At 33.5% G+C, this 9778-nt stretch overlaps 1 pseudogene; it reads right to left on the reverse strand.

Annotated features, from left to right (window-relative positions):
• Positions 1-3604: 3604 nt before the first annotated feature.
• LOC125418941 (tryptamine 5-hydroxylase-like) lies at positions 3605-6974 on the reverse strand (annotated as a pseudogene).
• Between the last annotated feature and the right edge of the window lie 2804 nt (positions 6975-9778).

Genomic DNA, 9778 nt, shown 5'->3' on the forward strand with positions numbered 1-9778 from the left:
CTCTTAGGTGTGAAATACCGGGCTTCCTTCCACTCCAAGTTTCTTGAGGTGTTTTTCCCCACACACTTCTTGTTGGAGATCGATTAGATAGGTAGACACCACATGCAACCGCCTCTGCCTAAAACTCCTTCGGCAATCTCTTGCTTTTAAGCATGCTTCTCGCCATATCTAGGATTGTTCTATTCTTCCTTTCTACCACACCATTTTGTTGGGGGGATCTTGGTACTGTTAAAAACCTTCGAATTCCATGTTCTTCACAATATTTTTGGAATTCATTTGATGTGAACTTTCCTCCTCGATCAGATCTCATAGCTTTAACCAAATAGCCACTTTGTTTCTCAACAAGAGCCTTAAACTTTTTAAAATTATCAAATACCTCTGATTTTTCTTTCAAAAAATATACCCACGTCTTTCTCGAAAAATCATCAATGAAAAGAAGGAAATAGTAACTCTTACCAAGTGAACTAGGCTTCATCGGAGCGCACACATCAGCATGTATAAGTTCCAGCGGCTTTTGAGCTCTTGAAGTTGTCTCTTTGGGAAAACCTTTTTTAAATTGCTTTCCAAGTAAGCACCCTTCATAAACTTGATCCAGATTATGAATGCAAGGTAATCCTCTCACCATCTCCCTTTTGGACAGCAACTCTAGACCTCCAAAATTTAAATGCCCAAATCTAAGATGTCAAAGCCAAGACCCATCTTTGTAGCATGCCTTGAGACACTTGGCAGCATCATTTTGAATGTTGAACATGAACATTCTATTTCTTAACATCTGCACCTTGGCTATTAAGTTGCTTGCATTGTCCCTTATACAAAGATGGTTGTCTCTTAGATGAATATCATAACCTTTCTCTAAAAGTTGTCCAAGACTCAAGATGTTGCTCTTCATACTCGGCACATAATATACATTTGATATAAACTGGTCCTTTCTGCTCCTTAACCGAATGAGGATGTTGCCTTTTCCTTTTACTGCTACCTTGGATTCATCCCCAAAAGATACATTGCCTTTCACGGATTCATCAAGCTCCACAAACATGCCTCTCCTTCCGCACATGTGATTGCTTGCACCGGTATCCAAGTACCATGTATGGTCTTCACTTCTTTCATTATCTTTGTAAGCCAACAACAAGGTACCATCTTCTTGACTTCTTTCTTCGACATAGTTGGCCTTCTCTTCAACTTTATTGTAGCCAGGGATTCTACATTCGGAAGCATAATGACCAAGTTTGCTACATTTGTAACACTTTACATGGGACTTATTATCATACCTTGGTGCTGAAAAATCTCTCCCACGGCCTTTTGTTGATCCTCTTCCTCTTTGAAAGTTACTGTTATGATCATCACCAAACTTCCAGCCCCATCCAGGTCCTTGCCAGTGGCCACGTCCTAGCACACGGCCTCGTCCTTGTTGGCTTCGATCATTGTGACCGCTATTGGTTTCCTCTTTAGTTGCATCAATTCGGGTCTTGAACAATTGTTCCACTATTACTTCCTTCTTCTTTTTCTTTTCTTCATAGGCTTGCAACGAACCCAAGAGCTGCTCCAATGACATAGCTTCCAAATCTTTTGTTTCTTCGATAATGGCAACAATATGATCAAACTTTGAATCTAATGATCTAAGAATTTTCTCCATGATCTTAACATCATCTAATTTTTCACCATTCCTTTTTAATTGATTGGTCACCATCAAAACTCTAGAAAAATAATCAGATATGAGTTCTCCTTCCTTCATATGCAGCGTTTCAAACTCGGCCCTTAAGGTTTCAAGTCGTACCTTCTTGACTGGATCAGCTCCCTTGTAAGAGATTTGAAGCTTCTCCCATGCTTCTTTAGCCGACTTGGCTTCCGAGATCTTCTCAAATGTATCATCATCTAATCCTTGATAGATTAGATAGAGAGCTTTCTTGTCTCTCTTTCTTGAGTCTCTCAAACTATCTCTTTGATTTTGAGATAAACTAACTTCATTCTTTGTTTCGATGTAGCCTTTCTCCACTATCTCCCATACGTCTTGAGCGCTAAGGAGAGCCTTGATCTTGATACTCTAGTTGTCATAGTTATTCTTGTTGAGTGTTGGAACTTGGAAAGGGACCATACCATTATTGCCCATTTTTTTTTATCATGGTACTGTTCACGCTACTGTTTTACGTCGCTACTGTTTATGCTACTGTTCACGCTACTATTTACATTGCTACTGTTTACGTTGCTACTGTTCATGAAACTGTTCAACCAAGTTCTGATACCACTTTGTTGAATGGAAACAAAAACCAGAAGCAAAACAAAACAAAACAGAATAGCAAAACAGACAGAAAAACCCGAAAGAAGGAAAGAAAACTGCAGGTGCTGGTTTATTGAATGATTCTCAGCTTTTGTGGCTTACAGTACACCCAAGAAAAAAAAACATAACAATATTTATACTAATACTTAACCCTACCTATATAAAACATCATAAAATTACCCTAAAAGAAGTTTCTAAAACTTGGACTCTAAGAAAACTTGGACCCTAAGTAACCAAGGCCCACAAAATAATAATCCAAAAAATCAAGTTTATATTTCAACATGAACGACCCAAAAAACCCAAAAAAAAAAAAAAAAAACTGGGGATTGTCCATACCCGTTGCTGCTCGAAAATGGTCAATGGGGTGCACTTCTTCACGTCCAGGAGTCTCGATTTGCTGGATCCATTGCAGCTATGATATATCATGGTTAGGATGAGAATTAAGATGCTTTTGACTGGATGTTGTCTTGGTACAATCCATACAATGACAACGACTGCCTTAGTAAATCTAATTTTTAAAAATCCATATTGATTTGGTAAAATATTGAAAGTTTTTTCCGATATGAGTTTTTAGTTTTAAATCATATTAATTTAAATGATTATGCTGAATGTGAATGTATTTTTCGATCTTTTATATATAATTACATATCTTGATCTTTATATAATTTGTAGATTTATACCGAGGTTTGTGAAGCTTATAGTATCCATGATGACATATCGAGGAAGTTGAGAAAATTTGATCACTACTATGGCAGTGCCGAGTTGAATGGATGCTACTCAACTGTAATAACTGGCTATTTAGATGTTGTAGACTCTCAATTTGAACCCATTTTCTTACCTACAAGAGAAGAATATTAAAATGTAGAACACGTAATTATATTCAAAACTAGCGTAGCATTTTATGTATAATGTAGTGCAGAATGATACCCATGCACTCGAGCTAGTGGGACAAATATCCGAAGTAATATATGAGTTAATGGAAAAGTAAATAACCAAAAAAATAATAATAATAGCCCAATGCATACATGTTTTTCTTATTTGGAATGGAAATACAATCAGAAGTGATAGGGAATACAAAACATCTATCTTCCTGTGGTTTGGGGAGCAGGAGAGTGGAGAAGACGACCATGGCTTATATACTAGCCATTTACATCCAGAACAACCGGCCTTTAACACAACAGACACAAAACAAACAAAACAAAACAAAACAAAACGACGACACTTTAGACTAAACAAAACAATTCGTGTGGAATTAAACAACAAACAAACACTTGCTAATGATGAAACCGAAACCTGTTTTCATCATTATTTCCCATCGGACAATTTGATTCAAATGTGGACGGCTGGGAAATCTTTATTGGTTTTCGGGACAAGAACAAGAGTAGACTTCTTTCTGGAGGCAAGCCCAAAAATCTCATCGAGGTCAACATCATGAGGCCCAAGCACTTCTGGAGGCAATTCCCAATCGAAATGGTACTAGAGGTGAGCAAGTGCAATCTCTATGGTTGCTAATCCAAACGCAAAACCAGGGCAACCTCTTCTTCCTCCTCCAAACGGTACAAACTTGAATTCTTGATGCTTGACATGATCAACATCTACAACACTACCATTCTTATTATCCTGATCATTAATAAACGTCTCTGGATTATAAACTAGAGGATCCTCCCATGATTTTGGATCCCTTCCGATGGCAAAAGCATTTATCACAACCCGAGTTTTCGCAGGTATTTTGTAACCATCGAGAATGCATTTGTCCATGGATTCGCGAGGAGCCAGTAGAGGTGCTGGTGGGTGCAATCTCATCGTCTCCTTCACCATAGCTTTCATGTAATGAAGGTGTTGAAGATGGGCCTCATTAACTTTTTCGGTAGCCAAACCTCTTTTTGTGCTTTCTTCATCACTCTTGGGTGCCTCACCAACTCAATCATTGTCCACTTTAGGATGGCCAATGTTGAATCCGTTCCTCCTTCAAACATGTCCTATACGTAATAAAATGAAATATAATCAAGACATCGATCATTAGAAGTTAATTTTTATATTAATTTGGAGATATAAAAAGAATCTAAGTATTGGAAATTAATTTATATGCTAAGTAAAACTATTAAAACGTATTTTAACAAATAAGTAGGCCTGAAATTGTATGTTGGGTGACAACCATCCTGATAGGTTTGCTGGGTGGGAAGCAATCCAATCCTATTACACGCAGTATACTTTAATTTTTAAAACAGAATAGTTAAGGTTTGAGAAAATACATATATATTAAAGTTGATGAAAAATGGTACTTATCAGGGATAGAATCCATATCTTATTTGGCTATATCCTTTTAATTAGGTTTTAATATAAAAGATCTAATTCACTTTGTTAAGTATAGAGATAGGCTGCTTACTCAATTCATATGCTCTTGATACCTATACTTAAATGAAATTGTTAATTCGAGAAACGCAAATTAAAAAATTGTGATAAAAATGATAAAAAAAAATAGTACAGAGAGGAGAAAAAAAAAAAAAAAAAAGACACGAACCAGAACCAAAGCTTTGATACTGTCATGTATGATGGGCACCTCCAAATCGTCTCGTTGTTGCATTCGAAGCAGAACGTCCAAAAAATCTTCCCTACCATTACCAGTTGTTGTTTTTGATTCATTATTTTGTAGACGCTTATTGATTATTCCATCACATATTTTTCTCAAATCATTCAAGTTCTTGTCCAACCTCTTCCTTTTCCCACTCACCGAGTTGACCCACTTCTAGTCGGGGAAAAAACCACCTATCCAAAGACTTTTCATACAAAGACTTGAACATCATTTTTATCTCGATTGCTTATCATACAAAGACTTTTCTCCTTTTTTTCCTTTTTTTTATTTTATAAATATTATACAAAGACTTAAACGTCAATTGTTAACAGTAACCCGTCCGTTCATTCTAAAAAAAAAAATTAAAAAAAAAGCCTGCAACTTACGCAAGTATTATTATTATTTTCTGTGCTAATCCAATTAGGATGTCTCTTTCTGGTATGATTTATTATTATTATTTTTTGCTTTTTTTTATTTCTCTTTGATACTTGTTTCTAGCATGAATGTTTGTATGAAATATAGAATCTTATGAAAATCTTGCCCAAAAAATGAAAAAAGAAATCTTAGCAAACCCTTATCTGGTTTTGAACCTGAAAAAAAAAAAAAAAAGTAAATTATCAATTCAGAAACTATTTGGATGAATATATTTCTAATCATTTTTTACAATCCTATGAAGATCTAAACTAGAAATATATAATCTTTGTAGTCCCTTTTATCATTTGCTATTCGCAAAATGACAAGCACCATAAAACACAAATAAAGCTTGCCACGTTCAAACTCACAACCTCATTCGTATCAATTGATTTCTCTAATGCACATTTATTTTGTCTCTTTTAATAACATGTCATTCATGAAAAGACATCAGGAAAATAATAGAAAACTAAGAATAAAAAAAATCTCTATAAAAAAAGTCATTATAAAAACTTAAAAAGTTTTTCAAAATCCAAATGCAATGCACATTCTAAATTTATCTGACAGGATCTGTCATCGGAACCATCCCAGGATCTTCCGGATGATCCCGCCTAGTGAAGTTCCACTGGACAATCTCTAGAAAATTTCCAATGAAACCTTACCTTAAAATGTAGATAATCAAACACCAGCATTAACATTAATACCTCAATATATATATATATATATATAAATAAGTCCACAACAACATAAAGTCCACAACCGGCCTACTGTACTACAGGCCATAACTACACACATAAGTACCATAGTCACTACTGAGTCCCATATTTAAAATCAGAGCATTTTAAGAGTGTCAACGAAATCTATGAGTACAAATAAGTAATAAATAAGTCCAGAACATAACAATAGATAAAGAAAGGATAAATACGGCTGCTGTAGTGGAAGAAAACAAGCGATAAGTTGTGCGCGAGGTAGACTGCTACTAGCTGCCTGGGCCTAGGGGAACGAATTCAAAACAAATAAAACGTAAGATAAAGAATCTCAGTGAGTGGCATAGTATAATAGAAAAATAACAATTTATTTCTGAAAAATCTTTCTCTCAAGGACTCTCGTTTTACTCGTTCGAAAAGTTTTCCATTTAAAAATCATTTCATAAAATCCAAACTTGTATTCCAATTTATTATATCATAAAACCGATGCTCAAATATAAAATGAATGATCATTGTAATATTATAAAATGTCTCAAATCAAGATATAAATATGTGAGCATAAAATATAATAAATATAGTTCCACCAAATAAATATGAAAATGCAGAAATCACCACAATATCTGTAAATCAACAATATGTTCAAACGTACACAATGTACCAAACGATGTACCAATCTGTAAACCGTGGGAGACACCCATCTCACGACCTTCAATGTACAAAAGGTGTCGTGGAAATGTCAATTAACCGTCGGGACATACCAAACCTCACGGTCCATGGTAATAATAAACCGTTGGATAATACGAACCTCACGGCACTGTGGTAATAATAATAAACCGTCGAATAAACCCGACCTCATAGTCCGTGGTAATAATAGATAACCATTGGATGAAACCAACCTCACGGCACCGTGGTAAACCCAGTGCGCTGTAATATAATATAATATAATACTGATCCAAGGTATTGGTATTACATGATCATCAATTTAAAAATAACCAATACAGTATCCTTGAAACAATCTTGTAAGATTATATATATACTTTTCCAAACGATACTGTATCATAAATCATAATTTAACATTTAAACTTCCACCGCTTATTTAAATACTTCAAAAATCTCAAAACATCATTTCATACGAAAACTAGAAATACCACAATGAAGTATATTCACCATAAACCAAATTTAAACACATAAAATTATAAAATATTTGATCATGCTTAAAATCATATGATTTTCAATATGGTTTTTCAAACCAAATAGTTTCCAAAATGATTTAAAATCTCAATTTAATTACCAAGATATTTAAATACCACAAGTCCATTTATGGACCCATTAAAATTGGAAATCACTTAAAATATTATCAAAAGTCATATAAAATGATAACACATATATGTGAAGCCAAATATTTATATATGTATAAAACAACATTTCAATCAAATGGTATATACGTAAAATATTTAAACCACATATATATTATACTAGATACCCAAAATATTTAAAAATGATATAACCACTCACAATACTGTAGATGCTCACGCCTGCTCCTCTACAGGATCACCTCCAAGCTCAACTCGAGTGCCTATAATATAATAAAATATTTCTCAGGTTCCAAACAACTAAACCAGAGACACTTGTATAGCCCAAATGTCTTAAAATGATTTACAGTACTACAAAATTGCATAAATTGGACACCGGACAATCCAATTATACCGCATGTCCTTAGGACCCGATACTTAAAATTGGGGATTTCACCCGAAGCCTAATATTTTGAAATCGAACCACCTAATGGGTTCTAATAATATGCAATTTCACTAATTCAACTCCAATTTTAACTAATTTGACTCATTTTGTCCAAACACAGTCTCCAACTTATCCGAAAATTAACTAATTGACCCAAAAATGGAAAAATTATCAAACGACTTCCAAAATTCACAAACTTTATATTGACAGAAAGCCCAAGAGACAAAGAACCTACCAATATGCTCACCTTGGTCCAAAGTTTCCTCCGGTGGCCGGAAAACACTATTAAAGCATCGGCCGAATTTCCCATTGTCATATCTTTCAAATGGTGAGGAATTTGGACAAAATAACCACGGAAATGAGCTCAAAGGGGTCGAAAATAATGGGAAAGGTGTATGGGTTGGCCTAAACTGGCCAAGAAATGAGAAAATCCAGCGACCCACCTCGCCGGCCACCGCGGATTTTGCCGGCCCGATCTGGGCGCGTCCGACCGCTTCTTGCCATGAAATTTCATGGCTGAGCTCGCCTTCAAGTGACCTTTCTAGTTGGCTGGCTAGTGTAAGTGGTGGTTGGCTGGAAATGGGCAAAACGGCGGTGATCCAGTTTGACGGTAAACGGGTTCGAAACGATCCAGTTCGGACCCATAGGTCTGAGGGGAGAATTTATCAGGTTTTGGAGAAAAAATGGGTATTTTGGGCTTTATTTCCTATTTGACACGTTTACCTAGGCTTATATAAAGCCTTGGGTCACTAACAGACAAAAACTAGATATTGGCTTGAACACTGATATAAAACTTATGATTAAAACTTCTTAGAACCAAAACTTTTTATCCGTAACTCAGAATTTGGCGTGCTACCAGTCTATGAACTCGTATCGATGAAATCTACACAATGGTACCTCATTCAAACAAAAAATATTGGCTATTGAAAAAGTCAACTTAGACGCACATATTGTTCATTTGGTCAAACTTAGTCAACTTGGTCAAACTTGTTTAATCATGTATATTTTTTTTTGGTACGAGGTGTTACATTATCAATCATCAATTTTTTAAATTTAACATAGGATTTTTTTTCCCAAAACTTAATTTATTAATTTATAATTAAAAAAAGACGATTTTTCAAAGTCGTCTGCTTAATTACTCCCGATTTACAGGTTTGTGAAAGACTCTTCTGTTTTTCTTTTTAACTACCATGTCAGCTGTTAAGTCTTTTTTTTTTTTTCCCCTAAAAGAAATAATGATTCTTGTAGCACATATAAACACACTCCCTATTATACAAAACAGAAAAATAAAACAAAATAAAATAAAAATAAAAAAGCACCCTAATTTATATACACAAACATATAAACCTTAGAACATTTTTTTTTTTAACAAAAATTAAAATGTATTCTAAATTAAAATGGATGGGATTTCACCCAAATTTAATTGAATTCAAGATATGTTTAATGGCTTTGGATTTATTATAATTGGATTCAAATCAAATTTGAAGTCAAATCCAGAATCATTTCATATAACACAATTGTTGAACATATCATTTTTTGAGTTGACTTATTTAATTCAAAATTAATATATTTAACAAATGTGCAATCTAATACGATTATGACTATTTAAATTATAATTTTAAATATGATCAAATTTTAATTGATAAAATGCTATTACTAAATACATACTTATTTAAGGTGTATTTTTAATCTTCATTTTTTATTTATTTAAGAAGAGATAAATAAAATTATCAAAATAATATTTATTTACTTGAACATGTATAATATATTTAATGTAGGTATGGATTTATTGGGCACCAAATAGATAATAAATATTTATAGAAAACCATATTTAAAGATTGAATTTAAAACCAAATGTTTGAAATTTGGTAAGAGAATATAAACTAAAATATATATATATATATATATATATATATATAATTTTGTATTATAATTTTCCAGAAAATTATAAAAAATATTTTTTGTCTAATAAAGAATTAAATGAAGTAAAAAGAAAATTTATTAAATGACATTTAATTTTAAAAATAATTTACATATATTTTAAAATGTTTGTCCTTTTAAAAATATTTGAAAGGA

This window comes from Ziziphus jujuba, chromosome 6 (assembly GCF_031755915.1).
Source record: "Ziziphus jujuba cultivar Dongzao chromosome 6, ASM3175591v1".
Lineage (NCBI taxonomy): Eukaryota > Viridiplantae > Streptophyta > Magnoliopsida > Rosales > Rhamnaceae > Ziziphus > Ziziphus jujuba.